This window comes from Lissotriton helveticus, chromosome 6 (genome assembly GCF_964261635.1).
Source record: "Lissotriton helveticus chromosome 6, aLisHel1.1, whole genome shotgun sequence".
In the NCBI taxonomy this organism is placed as follows: Eukaryota; Metazoa; Chordata; class Amphibia; order Caudata; family Salamandridae; genus Lissotriton; species Lissotriton helveticus.
The window spans coordinates 962,867,239-962,888,957 of NC_136067.1; positions in this window are offsets into that span (position 1 = coordinate 962,867,239).

Below are 21,719 nucleotides of genomic sequence, written 5' to 3' on the forward strand. Positions count from 1 at the left end.
TGATACTTGCTCTGGAGCCTTTCAACATTAGCTCAGTTTTCTGGGTATTACGGGCCAGCCAAATATCTCTCATTAAATGCTGACCATATTCAGATACTCTGACTACCTAATAATCCCAGCTGCCAGGATTACATGCTAATCCTCCCTTCCCTCACCCGAAATACTGATGTGAACGGTGATCATGCCCCCTTATCTTCTCTGAGACTTATTTATATACCTGAGAGTCCTATTTTCCCACCCCATAGAAAGACTTGGTGATTGTGCTTTGAGATCCCATGTAGACTAAGATACCAAACAAATCTGTCAACCTTCCTGCTACTATTAGTACTACTACTAATTGGACTCCTACAACCCGTTTGCTTTATATTGCTATTAGTTACAAAGACTATTACTACTACTACTATATCGCTCACTATTCTATTAATACTACTAATGTTACTACTACTTCTCCTACTAGACATGACACCAGTGTTGCCCAAATGATACTTTGGTTAATACTGTGACTTGCAAAAGTAGTATAAATGGCAGAAGTAGTAGTAGTATTAGCAGTAGCTGTTAGGTGAAATCCATGAAGGGTCAGAAGGACCTGTTTTCCACCACTGCTAGTATTAAACATGTTGCCCCTACATAAAAACCTCAAATACATTTAAAAAACTATTTATAACATGCATATAGTGAGATTTTACACTGCAAACCAGCTAATAATCTTCTTTAATTCTTTTGCTGCCTGCAATTAAAAGATTGCATAGGAAAACCAAACAAAAAAGGCACTAAACAAATCATTTGTAACAAATTCAACATATTTTTAACATCCTGATCCCCTTTGTTTTGTCTTTATTTTTCATAATAAATATTCTTACCTCTGTTGTACATGAAATAATGTATGCCAGGATATTCTGCATTAATTACTTGCCTAAGGTATTTTCTCCTGCAATATGCTTCCTACAGGAAGGATACAACTTTCACCTTTCATCAGATCAATTATTTCAATATGTTGACTTCTTTATAAGTTTTGCTTTTGTTTTTTGATAATACATGCATCATTTCCTGAGGGATCATTGGGTTATCCTTTTTTGTGATGTTTTAGCTCTAACGCTAAGAGCTTACATATTGAGTTTCAAGAAGGAATAAACTAAAGCATCCAAACACACAAGAATGCACTGAAGGATTAGCCAGTGCCAGCTGTAAAGGGGCACTGTTGGGCATGTTTCAGCAGTTTATGACAAAATAACTGAAGTGAACTCTGCAAGACTGAGCCAGGTGGCGAGTCCATGGTAAGAAGTAAAAAGGGATGTAACTGTAGTGTCTTCCCAGCCTTGGTACCCACCAATGACCATGCCACACAAGGAGCCTGGGGCCCGATGTAGGTAATCTCAATTTACCTACTCTTAAATACTGAATCATACCGATTCAGTATTTAAGAGTAGGTAATTTGGAAGTAGGCAGATGTAGGTAATTTTTCTTTTTCAATTACCGAATCTGTAAGATTCGGTATTTACCGATTCCGTAAATACCGAATCAGTATTTGCCATTGATTCCTATGGGCCTTGAAGCCCATAGGAATTAATGGCAAATACCGATTCGGTAATTACCGAATCGGTAAATACCGAATCCTGCCAGGGGGAACGGGGTGTCACTTTGACACCCTGTAGCACCACAATGTCAGGCTTGTGTGCCATGTGGCACACAGACATGCCCTAAGGGCATGTCTGTGTGTCACATGGCACAGGTGTACATGCACAGATGTGCATGTACACCTGAATTCGTTATTTACCATGCAATAGTATTACATGGTAAATAACGAATTCTTAGGGGCTTGTGGCACTGTTTAAAGCGCCACCTACATCTGCATTTACAGATTCGGTATTTTTACTGAGTCTGTATTTACCAATTCGGTAATTTTACCGATTCGGTAAATACAGATTCGGTAAAAATACAAAATCTGTAAATACATGGCCCTACATTGGAAAAGGCATTTACCGGTCGGTAACGGCCGACCGGTAAATGCCTACCTACATCGGGCCCCTAGTGTTACAAATCTATATTCTGCTACGTGTAACTGTGAACCCAACATTCTAAAACAAGCTTTCATGGCATTATTCTCTGACATATAATCACAGTTCTTCAATCAACCTTGTCGAACATAGACTGCCTACTTCTCCTTGCAAACAGTTTATCCAGCAGGAAATAACATTTTTGTTCATCAAAAGTCACTGCAACTCGGCGTTGTCCCTTGTATGCTTGTGCCACAGTGTAATAACCATAATAGGGCCAAGGCCATGCTTAACATACATGTCAAAATTCGGAGTGCCTTCCGGAGGCGCACGTTGCCTCTCCTCCAATCGATCTTCATCAGAGCAACAACGGCATCCGAAACAGCAAAACCTTGCATCTTCAAAAGTGCAGAAGAGCAAATTCACTGCTTACATTTGTTAAAAATGCTCGAAACCCAACAACCGGTCACCAGACTGCATCAATTCCTCAAACTAGACTCTGCCTCATGAGTTTTAAACACTAATCAAACCCCAGGCGTTTTTTAAAAAAAAGCCAAATTATCAAGTCGCTTGGCAGAGGGTCCACACAGACACCATGTACCTCCAAAATCTTCCGCAGACCTGTCAATAATGTTATGTTATGTTATGTTAGGCGTTCTTTTATAGCGCTCGAATCACCGTGAGGCATCTCGGCGCTTACTCAGAAACTAACCCAAAAAGAGGGCAGCAGGGAAGGAAGAAGCCACTAGTACAAAAAAGCCTTTAGATGTTTCCTGAATATTTGATAGGATGGAATTTCTCGCGGGGAGATTGGAAGGCTATTCCAGTATTTAGGGGCCAGGTGGGAAAAGGACCTACCCCCTGACCTATGAAGTCTGATGCGGGGAACATGCTATAACAGCTGCGAGCTTGATCTCAGTGGACGGCATGGGATATATTTTTCCAACTTGTTTTGCAAGTATTTTGGGCCATGACCCTGAAGTGCATTAAAAGTCAGACAACAGATTTTGAAGAAGGATCTTTGCTTAATAGGCAACCAGTGTAGTCTTCTCAGCAAAGGCAGCGAAGAGGATCCCGCCGGCATGTTAAGAACCAGCCTGGCCGCCGTGTTTTGGATCACCTGTAATTTGTTTAGGGAAGTCGATCCGGCTTCTGCTAGAAGGGCATTTCCATAATCCACACAGCTAAAGATCATAGCTTCAGTCAGAGTTCAGCGGTGCTCCAAAGGGATGAAAGGAAAAGTTTTCCTCAGCAGTCTTAACCTTAGTAGCAGGACCCAGAGACGGCCGCTACATGGTCCTGCATAGAAAGAGAATGGTTAATCTTGATACCGAGGTTATTGACTCATTCTTTTGGTATGGGAGGGGAGCCCAATTCTGTGGACCACCAGTCCTTAGACCATGCTGCCGCAGCCTTACCCAGAAGCATGACCTCCGTCTTACCCGGATTCAACAGGAGACAGTTGTTAGTCATCCAGTTAGAAATTTCCAGAATACCAGTGGAAAAACGGAGTCTATCCGCCTCCTGGTTTGGGCCGATGTTAAACAGCAGCTGGGTATCATCAGAGTATGAGACAGTTTTGAACCCCAGGGCTTCCACTACCTTAGCCAGAGGCGCCATATAGATGTTAAAAAGGGTGGGGCTAAGGCAGGAGCCCTGGGGGACACCCTTGTCCAGAGGAGTTTTCACTGCCTGATAGGGGCCCATAACGACCGTTTGGAATCTATCCGTCAGGAAGTTCTGTAGCCATTTAAGGGCCTGACCCTGAATACCAATGGATCTTAACCTCTCCGCATGTATTTGATAATGCAAACCAATCAAAGAAAAGGGTCTCCAGACCACATCCAAAATTATTCAGCACAACGCCATATTTACCGGAAATCAAGACAAACTCACCTGGTGCACACAGGTCAAACAAAATTATTATCCACTGCCGACCCTTCTGGACCAAACGGCTTGCTCTAAGGGTTTTGCCTTTCAGGACCCCAGCCGAGATGACCACGAGACGCGGCACCGCTCGAACAGATGGGCGGGGCAGCTGTGAGTGCGAGGCTCTATCGTGCAGGGTACCCTGATCCGCCCAACCGACCAGATGCAGCCCTTTCCTCCTTACACCCAGTTATGATTAAACCTAATTTAAAAGGTACACCAGAAGTGTTGGTGGGTCTATCATCATGGACAAGAAACAGGACAATGGGAAGTGAATCAGTTTGTTTTTTGGGATGTGGATAGCTACAGTATTTGGGCCTGGGGCAGCCAGCACCCAATAAAATCTATCAATCTCAGACACTTCTGAAAACTAGTGTCCAGACCGAAATGACGTGCAGGGTTTCCATCACTTTTTCTTACTCACAGTGTGCTGCAAAGATCAAACGTTGGTTCAAAAACAGAATCTTGGGATATAAATGTTAGGAATATGATAGCAATAGTAAATGTCGTATGACCCAGTCTTCCTACACTTCTTACCATATAAACAGTATCTCTAAAGTGTGGGTGTGCCCATTGTAATGGATAGGAACAGGCCAAAACCATGCCCAGATGAAGTTAGTGCTGTGTAAATATGGCCTTCGCAAGTGCAAAGATTTGTTCTAATCATTTCCTGTGAAATAGGCCCACCAACAAATGAAGGATACCTTTTTATTAGAGGGAAAAATTGATACATTGAATAGCAGGATTTGGACCATTTTAAATATGTTTATCAGAGAAAGTTAAAGAAATTCTGATATTTGAATCCATACTTTGTTATCTGCAAGGTGTTCTGGGTATTCAAACATGCCAGGATTCACATGCCCGCCCCTCCCATAAATCATTAAATTGGGCCCGAAGGGTGTGGTCCTCAGGCCAGAAATGGCTCAGGGAGGGGGGCTGCATGCCCCACTTCCCTTTAATGAATGGATTGGATCCAGAAGGAGGGGTCTCTGGGGTAGAAAATGGCTCAGGGAGGGCTCCGCCAACCCCTCTATCTTATATATAGAATGTGGACCCAGGGGATAGGGCCCCCAGGGCCTTAAATGGCTGGGGAGGGGGGCCCTACTTGCCCCCTTCCCATATATATATAGACTATAAAATGTAGGCCACCATTACCGCTGGACTCCCAGGGGATCGCAGCAAAATGTTGTTATTATTTTTGTATTTTGGCCCCAGGAGGAATCTCTGCATATTTATATTTTTTAAAGTTCAGGACAGGGGACTAAGTCCCTGATTCCTGTAATGGCTTTGAGCAACATTTTTCTCATGTTGCTGGCAGGCAATCGGAGCACTCGCTCCCACAGGAGTCTGACTGCCATGGGAGTGAATTGGCTCATGGTAAAAAAGCTCCCTGTGTCAATCGAAATGCTCTATTTTAAAGCCTCTTGCTGACCCAATGACCTAGATATACAAATATTTGTAAACCTTTATTGTTCTAAAATTGCTAAAATGATTTATATTAAATTATACAAAAGCACAATCTGAGGACCAATATCTAGCTTTCTGCTGAATTTGGTGTAATTATGTTCATCAGTTTTTGTTGTAACCCTGCCTAAAGTAGTCTGAGGAAAATGCATGGAGAAATATGCTTTTTGTACACTTTTTTCTTAGCCGCTGCTTGACCAATCAATCTGAACCTTTCCAAGAAGAAGCTAAAGTGAATTTGCATTTTAGGGACAGTTTTGTGATGATTCTTCAACTGGTGCCAAAGTTATTAGCATATATATGCAAAGTCACAATCAATATTCATTCTGGTCACAAGTGCAATTTTCCTTATTGTCGTTATTTAAAAAAACACAAAAGATTGCTTGTGGGTAAGTGGTATTCTTATATTACAACATTCCTGCATCACAGTTTTTAAAGATATTTGTCTTGCATATCTCAGTAGAACTAACAAGTGTTTTGCCCCCTATGGCTGGGAGGGCTGGGGCTTATACAAGGCTTTTGAATAATTGTTTACTTGAACTTGTTGTGTGGAAAATACAGCAGCATTTCCATGCAGAGTAGTTTCTTTTCCAATCAATGACAGAGTGTGGGTTGTCCTTAAGTCTGTCCCCATCTTACAGGGCTATTTCTTTTTGGTATAAATCCTATTGATCTAAAAACAAGTCTTTTGTGAGTCATGTCTGTAGTCACTTTGCTCCTTCAGTGATTCTTGTTCAGTGAGACAGCGCTTTGCTCCACGCGCAGGAATCTATTGATCCAACAGGGTTTTTAGATTTTAGGGGCTCAGCCCCTTTGGTATATGGCTTAACTCATACTCGGAAGCCATAATATTTCTATAGAATATTTCTTTTCCCTTGGAGAGGGCAATCATACACCCAATGAAGATGCGATCATGCCCCCAGGGGAAAACAATGCTGTTCATATTAACAGAGGTCAGCCCTTCTCGCATATGACCTGTGTCCCTCAGGGGCCATATTATTTTTATTGAATTGCTGTTTTCCCGCTCGGGTTGCTGCCACTCCCCTAAGGGGGGGGCATTCATCCCCCCATGTGAAAATATACCGGCAAAAATTTACTTGAACACCAGAGAGGATTGGGCCCGGCTTTGGGCATGTTTTTTATCTTGATTTCCATGATATTTCCACAAGCCAGTCACCTGTATAGCATGTCTTTCCAAGTTCAAAACTTTTCTAAAGTTGAAATGTCAGCTACTTTTTAGGGCTGGTGTTAGCCATGACCACATGATTTTACCAAAATATATATATATATATATATGATACTCCTACAATGGGCAGCCATCCCTCTTCATTCATTGGTCTATTGTGTCATTCATATTTTTCTTCCACTCACTACAGCATGGGATAATGGGTCAGCCCATTCCAGTCAATGACTAACCTCACTGTGAGTGATGGCAGTCTGCAGTTTCACATGGAGGACATCCGTACACAAAGTGGCATTCTTCAGATAGATTCAGGGGCTACAATGTCAAAGTGTGCCACTTGAGATCAAAGCCAGACTTTTGTTGTCTGGTAATTGTTTTATTCTGGCAATGACTCGGCAGCTCCCCCAACAATCAAGGTTTGCAAAAGTCATGACAAACAAAACAAGCATCAATAAAGCCAAAATGCTGGCAGCGAAAACCAGACCTTTCAGCTTTGCAAATAGTTGTTTAACTATCTGATTTGCTACTGGAGTACACTTTTATTGAGGTGCTTGGGCTTAGTTTCTGTCCCTGTCTGACTCTGATATGACTTAATTTTAGCTGTGTCCCACCTAAAAGTGTCTCTGCTGCATGTTGTTAATACCAGTATAAATAAACATTGCCTTGTGTGGGCTCCCCCCTTGTCCCATGATGTATGCTTTGGTATTGCGCATGTGGCAAGTTGAACTAATTCCTGTCTCTTTTAGTGTCTTTAGAGAAGTTTTTTGAATTGCAACATCCAGAAGCTAAGTGCTTTTGCTTTTTTGCGTTTCCCATTTGACATCTCATACACACACATGCACACCCACCCACTGTTTTAACCCTTAAGACCACTTTCTCTGGAAAAACATGCAACTCCACACCCCCTGCACCAAAGCACTCTACTTAATCTACCTCTGAACCATTTTGTCCACATAACCCACTGGTTATTTTCTCTATTATATATTGTCACCATGTATTTTGTATCTTCCTATATTATTTACCCTTTATGCACCCCATTTAATGGCTGCTGTGCTACCATAACCATCTCCGAGCTATATTGTCCACATATGTACGCCACATGCACCTCAAGTAATGGTCATTGTGATAACGTTGTAAAGCTCTCTGATACCCGTGGTTCCAATTTGCGCTATACAAAACTCGATAAATGAATAAGCATACTTCTGCCTTGTAAGTTGGACACAGTGTTTCAGCTGGAAGGTTTTAGACAGTCAACAGAGAAGGTGTTTTGGTGGGTGACTAATGCCCAGACACTTATTCTAGTAACATAGGACTACCCTAATGTTTGGTCTAATACTGAGACAGCATAGGAGGAAAAGGAAAATGGAATAGAATCTGGAAGCAATGTTATAGTCGGCTGAGGTCCATCCCATGACTCCTCTTCCAGTCGTTCTGAGACATATGGTCATGGCAGTTGTGCTGTGCCTTCGTAGGCACAGTCTGTGCAGCGGAGAGCCAGTAGCAGGATACCTTAACTGATTGAGCAGGTAAGTACGGCATCAAGCACAGAATCAGTACCCTCTAGGTATCCTCCCAATTCAGTCCAGCCCCAAGTTCACCAAGTCACTGCAAATGCTGGATGTAGAGTTCATGTAGCAAATGTTTTTGGCTATTGACTATGTTGATCTCTTTCTGGATGGAGGAAATTGTGTACAAAACACATGTGCTGCTGAACATTTTCTAAACAAAGATGGAGGCACAATTGGGCCTCCTTCTGGGACATACAGGTGGACTCTCAGTTCATTTGGAGAGTAAAAATACATCTGGGCTTTATATTTAAGATGGGGATACAAACTAAGCATACAGTCCTAGTGGCCCACTTGCATGGTTTGGGCAATATCCAACATTTCACTGGTTATAAACAGAGCTAAGTTCTTGATATTGCAGTGTATGCCGCATTTCATTGATAATTACCCGTGGACCATGCTGATATGGCAGTTAAAACATTTAGCCTGATATGGAACATTTGTGATCCAGGGTTTCAGAGGTGTATTCTCCTGGAAAGAAAGCTGTTGATGAGTACTTGATTCTGTATAAAGGGTGGCTGCTGTTCAGGCTGAATATAACAAGCAAAAGAGCTTATTATGGAATTAAGATGTACATGCTATGTGAGAGCTATATTGGTTATGTATACTGTCTGAGAGTGTATACAGAGAAGGACTCTAAATCCAGCAGGTTGACCTTCCGTGCTAGGAATCACTGCAAAGATTGATGGGAGCTTGTCCAATCACACCTACATAAAGGATATAACCTTTATGTAGGCAACTTCAATATAGGAGTAGAGCTGTTGAGTGAGTTGTACAAAGTCGGCATTGTGGCACATGGTACAGTTCAATGTTGTCACTAAGGATTACTGCAGGATCTTGTTTGTTATAAGCTCCGGATAGGCCAGAGTACTGTATTGCACTTTAAAATAACTGCTTTCAGTCAAATTCTCAGATAGGCGGTATGTGTGTGTAATTACTACAATCCATGATGAGAGCTCTTCTACAGTCATGGTTTAGGGGCAGGTGGCCTAAATTCATAAGCCCATCATTATACTTGATTGTAACAAGTACATGGGTGAGATGGATAAGAATGACCAGGTACTACAGCCATATATTGTAATCTGTAAAAAACACATTGTGTTACATGTTTTTTACCCACCTGAGCCAGACTTCACGACATAATGCATATGTTGTTTCCTGCCAGACCACCACATGAAGACTGATGCCTTCCTTGATTTTCAATTGGCCGTCATTGAGTGTCTTACTGCTGAGGAGAACTTTGCAAAGCTGTAGGATCTAGACTTTGCCAATTGAATTTCCTCAACAAAGAGAAAGACTCGACCATGTCATCATTGCAGAGTCTTCTCAAACCAAGGAAAGAGTCACAAGTGTTGGTATTACTATCCCAATGCCCATCTCAGCCAGGTCGATTTTTACCAAATTGCTTACATTGTACCACACAAAATTGAAGTAATGGGAAATTGACTGAGATGGAGTTGCCCTATTTTATATCTTTCAATGGCTGTGAATGGATACATACCTTCATGGGGCGCTACTTCACTAGGCAAGAGGCCAAATGGTTTCCTCTAGATAAGAAAATGTTGGTCTTGCTTATAGAATACTTGACACCTTTATCCTCATTCAATATAAGGTAGATGTTCTGTTTGCCTTATGACAAGAAAATTACAGTCACAGCACTGTGTGACTGTGGACGGAATATACACCACCGAAGTCCAACACTTTCCCTACTGTTGTGCTGACTAGAGTGGGAATAGTAAATTTCACCCCTTCAAAATTGAACACTTTTCCTACAGTCGTGCCGACTGGAGTGGGAATACAATATTTTACCCCTCCAAAGCCCAATTCTTTCTCTGCTGTCATGCTGTTTGGAGTGGGAATAGTAAATTTCACTCCTCCAAAATCCAACACTTTCCGAACCGCTGCAGAGACAGGAGTGGGAACAGTAAATTCTACCCCTCCGAAGGCTAATGCTTTCCTACTGTTGCACCAACTGGAGTGCGAATAGTAAATTTAACCTTTCCAAAGTTCAACAATTTCACTACTGTTGTGTAGACTTGAGTGAACATCCCAGTCATCAGAAGGTATGTCCAGTGAAACCACATCTTCTAATGAAACGCGGAATACATATGTAATGTTCAGGCGCTCCGTCGGGCCATGTATATCATTCTTTTTTTTAAATTCTTTTTTTATTCAGGAAAATCAGAGAAAAACAGAAATCCATTACATTCGTATGGTTACGGACAAAATTTAACATCATACACTAATTATGAAACAAGAAACGAGAAAAGCCAGAAAAAACAGAGGGAGGTCAGAGGGTGGGGTCGGGGAGGGGAGGAGGCCGGAAAGGGAAGAGACAGAACAATAGAAGAAGAAAAAAGAAAAGAAAAACAAGAAAACATTTTAGCTGTTTGCTTAGTTACCATATCCCCCATTTCTCCCCCATCCTCCCAACCCCCCCACCAAGCCCGTCCCTACCCTTCCATCAGATACCCCCAAATTTGCTGGCCCTTTTTCCTTGCCCTATTCCCTTTGCACTTATAAAGTGCAGTCTCCAGATTAAATATATGTAACAATCTAGCATACCAAGCTTGAAAAGTCGGGGGGTCTTTATCTTTCCACTTAGAAGCTATCATTATACGCAGTACTGATATTATCATAAAACAAAAATACACTTGATTTACTTCCAAGTGGAGAGACTCATCCCAACCGAGCAGGATTAGCGTGGGAGTCAGTTTCACTGATCGTCCGATATTCTTATCCAGAAAGAATTCAATTCCCTGTTTAACCTGCCTCAGTTACGGGCATTCTGCGAACATATGAATCATATCTGCAGGGCCTTCCCCACATCTTGGGCAATCATCCGACTCTCTTTTCCCCCATGCCCAAAATTTAGCCGGTGTAAAATATAATCTATATATAGTCTTAAAAGGTTGGGCCTTTAAATTAGCTGATGAGAGAATCTCCTTGGACAGCTCCAGGGACCTACATAGATCCACATCTTGGTTTCTCAATTTGGCCGCCCACCCACTTTCTACTTTGACTAAGTCATCATTGCTGGCATCCATCAGTAGAGCATATACTTCCTTCACCTGGAGTTGCTTACGAACCAATATGTCTAAAATTGGAGCGCTTAGATTAGAGGTAGGGTGCTGCATGACTGATTAATGAATTCCCTTAATTGTAAAAACTTAAATAAACTCTGTGGATCTATCTCATACCGGGCCTGAATATCCGCAAATGACATAATACCAGAAGAATTTACTAAATCGCCAACATAATTAATTCCCGCCTGTTCCCATTTCCTACTAATCTTATCATCCCAGTAACTTGGAAAAAAAGATGACCTCCATAATATAAGAAAGCGTTAGATTTTTGGGATACTTAATAATTTACTAGTACGCTAGTACGCTGCCATACCCTCCATGCTGCTAACAATGGTTTGAATCAAGTTTTTTCATAATAGCTGCCCTCCAGTTGTCTGATTAGTAACCCTGCTGCTTGGTTGCCCATGGCCAGTTCAAAAATGGATGGTGGATTCAACAAATCTTTTACTACCGGCATGGGTCTGAATAGGATTAACATTTGTTGAACCGTGATTGTCCAATAATAATGGAGAAGATTTGGGACTGCCAATCCCCCTCGATTTTGTGGAAGGGCCATCAATTTCAGCGATCTCCTTACCTTCCCATATCCCCAGATAAACTGTGAGAAGATTGCCGCGCCCTATTTAAAAATTTGATTTGGAGGCTCCACTGGTATACAGCGTAGAAGATATAATATTTTTGGAAACATTGTCATCTTGATGACATTTGCCCTTCCAATGATAGATAAATGAGAATGATCTAATCTTTTTAAGTCAGACCTTATTCTATTAAGAAGGGGGTCCGCATTGTAGGTCCTTGGAAGACATGCTGATTAGTAGGAGCTCCCGAGTAACCGGATCCCCTTTTGAACCAAGCAGGAAAAGAAAACTAAAATCACCGCAGTTCACCGAGAACAAGACTTTGTTACAGAATAGCTGATCTCTCACGCTAAGCATTCATTGAAGCTTGATTTACGACATGACCAGCTTCACCATGGATCTTATACATCTCATGGGAGCCGCGCTGTAACACCAGTTACGGCAACCTCCAGTCCACGTCCTGAGGAGAACCCTAGAACAGGGCAGGGTTTGAAACGCGTTGACATTGGGGCTGAAGTCAACTAATGCACTGGGGTATATATCAGAACAGGACAAGGAAATGATCCCCATAGGTGTTATGACCCTGCAGAACATTAGGCTATCTACACCTCAGTATTCAGGTGCCTATTAATAATTGCTGGTGTCCTGCTCAATTCGTGTTGGTCCCTTGTGCTTTGTTTACCACTCTTTTGGTCCTGATTGTTGCCCAGGGAGAACTGTGCACTGGTGGATTTGCCCACCCGCCTCCCGCCGCCTTACTCCTATTTCCAGCGTGGAGTCGGGCCGCCGAGCGGAGCGTGGGCGTGGTAAAAGATTTCAACACCCAGCAGCCCTAGCGGCACCCAGACACAGCTTTTCGCGCCAGGAGGCGCTTAAAAATACCGTCATCCCGGTCGAGTGGGGGTTTCCTGCTCGATTCGTGTTGGTGCCTTGTGCTTTGTTTACCACTCTTTTGGTCCTGATTGTTGCCCAGGGAGAACTGTGCACTGGTGGATTTGCCCGCCCGCCTCCCGCCGTCTTACTCCTATTTCCAGCGTGGAGTCGGGCCGCCGAGCGGAGCGTGGGTGTGGTAAAAGACTTCAACACCCAGCAGCCCTAGCGGCACCCAGACACAACTTTTCGCGCCAGGAGGCGCTTAAAAATACCGTCATCCCCGTCTCGCGGGACGCCGGGCGAAGCCCGGGCAAAGGGCGGGCCGTTTTGTGGCCGTTCGGTGGCTGAAGGAGGCTGGGCTGGGCCCATTCTCTTACGCTCACTTCCGCCACCGCCTGATGCCTGTCGCCTCCAATTCTAAAAGTAAGGTGTTGCTGCATTTTATATTGTACATCCCTCCAACGTGCTTATACACCAACTTCTCTTAGGAACTGTCCCTTTATCGCCATAATCCACAAAGTTTATTGTACCCCATTGACACCTATAGGGCTCCCCCCCCTTGTTGCCCCTTAGAGCCACTTCACCTGCTGAGTAATGGTGCGGCGGGTTACTGACCTGGGGATTGCATTGCTACCATTATAGGCTGCTTCATGGTAGAGCTAAGTAACTAACAAGCATCATCTAACTCTGCTATATAACCCTAATATTTGTTTTTTTTCATCTTCTATGGCTGCCACCCCTGAAACAATTGTATTGGCCGACGTAGGGGGAAATAGTAAAGGTACCCTGGATAACTACTTTATAAAACCTGCCCCTGACATGGAAAGGGAATGCCTATTGGCTGAGCGTAGGGCAGAGCGTCGTCGCTCTATTGAATCTATTAAAACCAGATCCCCTTTGATAACATCACCCCAGTTTAATCCATCCGTAGTAGGTCTGACCCCAGAAAACGAGGACCCGTTATCTACGCAGGGTGTTCCAATGCTTCTGTGAGATACGCCCCTCTTATCGGCTGTCCCTAATAGTGTGGGTACAAACAATATATTAATCCCCAGCATTATTAACACGGGTATAGAAGTTATATCCGATACTCCTCGAGTAGCAGCGGGAGACTCCAAAAAGAAAGTTGAGAAGCGGGAGGTCCCCAAAGTCTTTGGACCGCCACCAAATAAGAGACGGAGAAGGGGTGGTGTTCCTCAAAAAGGTAAGACTAGCCACACTGACTTTGGCAAGGGCAGAAAGGCTAGTGTTACACCTGTACTTACCACAAAGACTACTTTATTTACCGATGCAGCCCAAGAGGTCCCGCTTGAAATAATACCTTCTATAAATATCCCTATATTGACTGCACTTAGTCCTGGTCCATTATCTACCAGAAATTCCACGTCCAAGGAACAGTCGTCCGCTGTCTCCCTCGACAGCATTGAACATCTACTCAAGTCATTTACATCTCCCATACTAGAGAGGCTGAAGAGGCTGGAGCAACGGCTGGAGGGCTTGGAAATGGCCATTATCAATAAAGCAGGATTATCGAAAGATACTGCAAAGCCAGTCTTACCCCCCGTAGCCGCAGCCCCAACCTCTACCCCTGCTAGCCAAAAGGACTTAAATCCATCTAGCAACTCTGTGAGCCGTAATCATCAAGGGGCAAACTTACCTAAAGTAGCTCATCAACCCGGCCCACACACTTCTAAGGAATCGCTGAAGGGGGCTAATATAGCTGCTACCAGAAATAAGCAGGAGGTAAGGGGGAGGGTGAATCCAGATAGAGTAGTAAACCATAGGGGCCGCCAAGTTGAATTACCACCAGACGCGGTCCCCTACGTGGTTGTACTTACGGGTGTTCCCACTTTAGAAGGCGACAGGAGGGAAGGCTTCAGTCAATTAAAAAACAAAACTATGCATTGGCTTAGCCAACACAGACCGCTCCCATGTAATATCAATGGTGAGATTGTTCACGTGCGACGACTCTCCTGGCTGGGGAGTCGAGAGAAAGACATTGTGGGCGATTTAATCGTCATAGATTTCAGAGATCCAGGTGCGGTCAGACACATCCTAAACTGGAGGCTAGGGACTGCTAGTACAACCATTGTTCCCTGCGATCTGACCTACTTCTACCCAAGATCCCAGGTGACTCCTATAATGTGCTCAGGGGCCCCTTCTGGTACACTGAATAATCCACCTACAACATTTAAAAATCAATATATGTTGCATGCTTTCAACTTTATGATGGCAAAAAATGTATTTGGGTGGAACACTGTACCCTATAGGGGACATGGTAATAACTTTGGGGGGTTGGACCACCTGCAAGGAATCAGGGGAATTGAGCATTTACCCCCCTTGAAGTCGCTAACAGATTTGAAGCCTTTTCAGGCTTGGACGACTGTGAATGACGGTTGGGGCCCCCTGCTAACACGTTCCCAATTCCTAAGACAAAAGTCAAAAAAGATAATTTGAGTACCCAAAAACATAACCTGGTTCCTGTACATATTATTAGTATACAGGAACCCTGCCCTGAGATAGTCCCTCAGCTTGAATCCCAAGTACCTGGGGAAGAAATAACATCGCTCCCCCAGTTGGCTAATTTTCCGGGGATAACTCCCAGTGTTTTATCGGGCCCTGTGATTTTAACGGATGCAACATGCCCAATTAATACGGAAACTCCCGGTAGTATAATATCGTGGAATATAGCGGGCCTTGCTCCAAAAATTAATGACGCAGACTGGCGATTAGTAACTATGACCTACTCCATTATAGCTCTACAGGAAACATGGGCTAGTGAGCAATCCCATTTGTTGGGATATAAAACCTTTTTTACTCCAGCAGTCCCTAGCAAAATGGGTAGACACAAGGGAGGGTTGTCTATATATGTGTCGATTCACTCAGGTCCTACTGTTCGCGGGAGCTTTTTGGATTCCCCATATTATCAAATATTAATGGTAACATGGGGATCTCTTAAAAATGTAGCTATAATTAATTTCTATAATAACGTCCCGAAAGTACATGTGGAAACAACAATTAAAGGATGTATGACGTTACAATGCAGGCTATTACAACGCCTGCCTTTACAACACGGTTTTTACATTGCATACCATTACAACGCATAGCGCTTTTGGGTGTTGGATAGTGAATAGTTTAATTTACTATTCCAACTCCAGTCCCCGTGGACACTAGGGAAGGTTATTGGATAGTAAATTAACCTATTCCCTATCCTAGAGCGCCCCGCAGCGCAATGCGTTGTAATAGTTTGCGTTGTAATGACCGCGTTGTAATGGTAGTGCGTTGTAAATGTTTCGTTGTAAGTGATGTTTACCACAATTAAACAATTGTCAGGCACTCTCAAGAGGATTGAAGACAGCTGTCCGGGGGATTTGGCTCTTATGTGGGTAGGGGACTTTAATTGCGCTTTATGTCCAAGGAGTTTACAGGGTGTGTGTGGCTGGGAAGATAAAAACCTAGGGGCGTCAAGCCATTTTGCCCATACATAATTAGGGGACATGTTAAACAACTTATTGGCGGACCATTCCATGGTATTTATTAATGAGGCTTGTTCCGTGCCTAAAACATTTACACCCACCTTTAACGGAAGAGGGGCAAAATCAATTATTGATTTTACTTTACTTTCATCACGCTACGCCCCACTAGTCACTAAATGGGAGACACTCATAAGTGGTATTAGTGATCATTACCCTATCTCAGTTATCATTAAGCTAAATCTGGATGCACCGCCCCTTAATATTGAATGCAATTATGACCTTAATCCCATCCTAGGTCAGCGTAACGGATTTTGCATTAAATGGGAGAAGGTAATACCAGAGAGCTTCCTAAAAAAATTAGTGACCATTTCCCAAAAGGAAATTAATACGTGTTTCACTGTAGAAGAGGACGAAGAACATGTTTTGGACTCCTTCAATAAAATCTGTTGTTCAATTAAACACCTTTTGACTAGAAACCCACGCAACACAGTCAAGAGAACCCCTGGGTGGTTTGATTCAAATTGCACAAGGGCACTGAGCGAACTCAAACAAGCACTACATGCTACCCCGCTAGACAGAGCACAGGTACAAATGGCAAGGAGCAACTATCGCGTCGCCTTGGCTCAAAGAAAGAAAGATATAAAAGCTGAAGCTTGGGAAGCTCTTCACGCAGCCGCAATACAAAAGGACACTGTTGCCTTTTGGAAGGCTGTGAACGCTCCCTTTTACCAAGATGACCATGGCCCTCGTTTAGATAACGCCATTACGGCCCAGGAGTGGGTGTGTCATTTTCAAGCCCTTTACGACACGCCGGTTCTACCTGTACCTTGCCCGGAAACATTAATAACTAGGGAGGCTGCAGATTGCCCATTCCCCTTAGATATCCACTTCAAACTAGAGGAGGTCTATAAAGCTTTGGGGGAAAGTTCGGCCTCTAAAGCCCCAGGACCAGACTCTGTCCCTATTGACGTGTTCAAAACGTATCCAGATCTGTGGGCTCCTCTACTTACTAGAGTCCTGAACTGTATGGGCAAAAGAGGTCTGATCCCAACATGGAAGGAGGCAATCCTGGTCCCGATTTACAAAAAGGGGGACAGGAATGATCCTGCCTGCAATCGGCCCATCTCATTGTTAGATGGCTTTATGAAGATGGCAGGCAGGGTCATTCTTGCTCGCATGCAGGATTGGCTTGATGGACGGGAAGTGCTATCACCTTTTCAGTATGGGTTCAGGGGAGGACGGGGGACAATTGAGCAGGGGTTAAATCTATCCCTAACTATCTCTAAATATATACATGCAAAAAAAAAAAACTATATGTGACATTTGTAGACCTCAGCTCTGCATTTGATTGCGTTTTGCACGATAATCTCTGGCAGACTTTGAGGGACATTGGGCTGGACAATAAAATAATAGATTATATTAGAGAACTTTATCTTGAGGCGGGAGCACGAGTAAGATACGGCCAGAGGGGGGAATGCACTGAGCTCTTTAGGATTAATAGAGGGGTAAGGCAGGGCTGCATATTGGCCCCCCTGCTATTTAACCTCTATATCAATGGGGTGGGAGCTTGCTTAACACAACAGTATCACGATTATCCTGTAATCAAAGGCAAACCCATCTCCATTTTACTCTACGCTGATGATGCGGCAATCCTCTCGCAGACAAAGGTGGGCCTTCAGAAAGCCGTACAGACCTTCACCAACTTTATGAAGAATAAGGGGTTACGTGTAAATGTTACAAAGATGTTTACCATGTCATGCGGTCCAAACAAACAAAGATCACCATGTCTAGTTACTCTAGATGAAAGGAGGGTGGAGCTAGCCGACATCTTTTGTTATTTGGGGGTTCATTTTGATAGACAAGGCACGTGGAAGCCTGCGGTGAATGCAAGAGCCCTGGCACTTAATAGAGCTACTGGTGCGCTTATGAGCTTTGCAAAAAAAATAGGGAACAGGCCAGTCAGGGAGCTCCTCCAAATATTTCAATCGAAATGTGTGGCTATTGGGACTTATGGGGCGGGCATTTGGGGCTGGCAGCAAGTGGAGGCGATACAGCGAATCGAGAATAGGTTCCTGTGATTTATAACAGCCACACCGAAGAGCACTCCTATATATGTTTTACATGCCGAAGTTGATCTTTTTCATATTACGGATATTATAAAACTAGCCCCGGTCTTACTTTGGCATAATGTCTGGACCAACCCTGCCACAGAATTGAATAGATCTATTATTGAGGATTGCTTAAGTTGTCATGGGATGAAAAATATTAAATGGCTTAGTTATATCAAGAATTTTGTCAGTGAGATTGGTCATCCTGAATACTTTACCGACCCAGCCTCACTGGAACAGCTCTCGCGATCCATGTTTAAAAAGTCTTTGTTGGATCACTTGGAATTGCAAAGGTGGAAGGGTGAAAGGAATAAAAAAACTGTCATCAGCCACGACAATGTGACATCTCAGAGGGGCCCTCAGTTGTATCTTGTTATAGATCTTCCCCTACAGCATCGTAGGCTCCTGACATACTTCCGCCTGGAAACCTTTTACAGACTTGTATCATTCCTGAACAGTAATGACTGAACGAGAGTAAAAAGGCGGTGTCCTTGTGATGACAAATCATTTCAATCAAATATACACTGTACTCTTTTTTGCACTTAATATAGCCATTCTAGACGACAAATTTTAAAACCCCTCCTGTTAACCTGGGGCCTAAGGAAAGCAAGAGATGCCTATAACAAACTCAGGTCTTTAAACGATTGTATTACCATCAGCACAGTGAGCCTCTACTTGAACACAATTCTAAGAGTAAGAAGGACCATGGTCATGGGATAGTAAGAGATAATTAAGCATTTCTTAACTACTATGTATTTTAATTGATTGCACTGTTTTATCTCTTTTAACTTTTTTTATTAATTTTAAAAATCTATCTTTAGTAATGTTTAATCTTGATCGGGAAAGATGGAATTTTAATTGTATTTTTATCTGTATACTTTTATGAATTGTGAATTCAATTCGAATAAAGTCTTTGAACTGAACTGAACATATTGTATCAACATCAGCTGAAATTAAGATCCCCAGATAGGTTGCCGCCTCAGTCCTCCTGGGATCCTGCCAAGGAATTGTCCTGGAACAAATGATCTTAGTTTTGTCTGCATTTAAACCATACCCGGACTCCTTCCCGAATTCTTGGGCCAGATCTTCCCGTCTGTTAATTGCCGCCTGGGGATTGGAGGTGACTACCGCGATGTCATCTGCGTAGGCTAGCACTTTAGTGCTGAACCCCCTGACCACCACCGGCTGAATCACAGGGTCATCTAAGATGTTTCCTATCAATGGGTCTATATATAAGGCGAAAAGGATAGGAGAGCAGGGACATCCCTGCCTAGTCCCTCTTGCGATCTTAACTTGACCAGATTGTTGCCTTATCAGCTGTATTTTTGCATATGACTGAGTATACATTGTATTTAGGGCGGTAAGTATACAGGGACTGAAGCCATTTGATCTTAAGTTCTGCCAAAGATACCCCCATTCCACTTGATCAAACGCTTTCTGGGCATCGAGTAATATCAATAACATATGTTGCCCAGAGATGTCAGCGATGTTAAATAGAGAAACTACCCTTCTTATATGATCGGATGTATTGGGTCCGGGATTAAAGCCGTGTTGCCACGGACTCACCAAGGAATCGATAACCTTTGACAGCCTCCTCGCTAGGATTTTAGAATATAGCTTCTCATCTGTATTTATCAGCATGATAGGCCTATAAGAAGCCGGATCCTCAGCTGCCTTTCCCTTTTTCAGAAAGATAACTATACTGGTCTCCTGCCATGATTGGGGGGTACCATTCTGCTGGACTGCTAGGAACAGATCCCACATCAATGGGGCGAGTTCCTTATGCAGAAGTTTATATACCTCCATAGGTAACCCATCTGGACCTGCCGCCTTCCCAGCAGCCATAGACAGCAGTGTTTCATTCACTTCTTCCAATAAAATGTCTCCCTCTAGCTCTTGAATCGCAGGGTGGGGGATAATAGCACTATCTACTGAGCCGGGTATCCTTGAATTATAAAGATCCTGATAAAAATCTTGAAAAATACCAACTATTTCTTGAGGATCACCGGAAACTGACGCGTCCTTTCTTTTTAATTTTGTGACCCTACTTGCCACTGATATTTGCCTGATCCTAAGAGCCAAATGTCTCCCTGTATTTTCTCCATATTCATAATTATCCTGACGGGCCGTTTGGAACCTTTCCGCTATAGTCTGGTTATAAACCCCAATTATGCTAGCTTTAGTGCTAATTACTTTTAATTCAATTTCGGATTGCAACTGAATCTGTTTTTGGGCGATAGAAGCCATATGTTCTGGCTCCAATCTGCTTAGCTCCTGCATCATAAAACCCATAGCCTCTTGTTGCTTTTGTTCTAAAAACCCTGCGAAACTAATTACCTCCCCTCTTAGCCTGGACTTATAAGCATCCCATACCATTTCCCTCGATGTACTGTATCTGTCAGTGTCAAAGAACTGTATAGTCCAGCGCTTAATATGATCAATAAACCCCTCGGTGACCAGTAATTTCCTATCAAAAGTCCACTTTGACATGGGTTTTTTGTACCCTGAAATCTCGATATCCAAGACAAGAGGATTGTGGTCCGAGAGAACCTTATGTAGCTTCTTTATCTGAGATTTATCCACTAATAAACCAGGGATATAAAAGTAATCCAGCCTTACATATTTCCTGTGGGGACACGAGAAATATGTGTACCCTGGATCTCCAGGTTTATTTGCAGACCAAATATCCACCAGATCATGACTGTCAGCCAGCGCCTGCACAGCATGAAAAACACGTGGCATCCTTCCTTGATACCCAACGCCCCCTAGCCCACCTGAATTCATATGAATGTTGAGATCACCACATATAATCAGTGGGGCAGGTCCGGAAGTGAGCTCTACTTCAAGTTCTATCAAAAAGTCTGCATCATCTGAATTTGACCCATATAACGTGCATAATGTACCAAAGGTTGGGATTACAGCCATTGCCCACCGACCCCATTTATCTGAGAGTGTATGGCTGCTTGGTGGGTGTCGGTTAGAGACATTTATTGCCACCCCCCTCGTGGTAGAGGTCTGTGAGGAGCAAATTGTTTGTGTAAACCCCGGAATAAAATTAAAGCCTCTCTTTTGCCACGGAAGATGGGTCTCTTGCTGGCATATAAAGTCCAGGCCCAAGGCTCGCAGTGTTTCACCCGTTCTATCTCTCTTTGCCCGGTCGTTCAGCCCCCAATATTAATCGTACAAAACCTTAACTTACCCATCCCAATATCTCTTTTGGTGCCCACTCCTGCTAATCTGCCTTATAAACCAAGCTATCTCGCTAACTTGACCCATGAATCTATTTATTATACAGTGCTCTGCTTTCCTGAATTTTTTATTTTGTTTTTTCTGCCCCCTTCTTCCCCTCCTCCCACGACCCCCGCCCCCCTTTCCATTCCCCACCCCCCTCCCTGCCCTCCCTGTATCATGGAACAACAGACCTAACTAGGTCTGTTGGTGATGGTTAGCTGTGTGCTCCCAG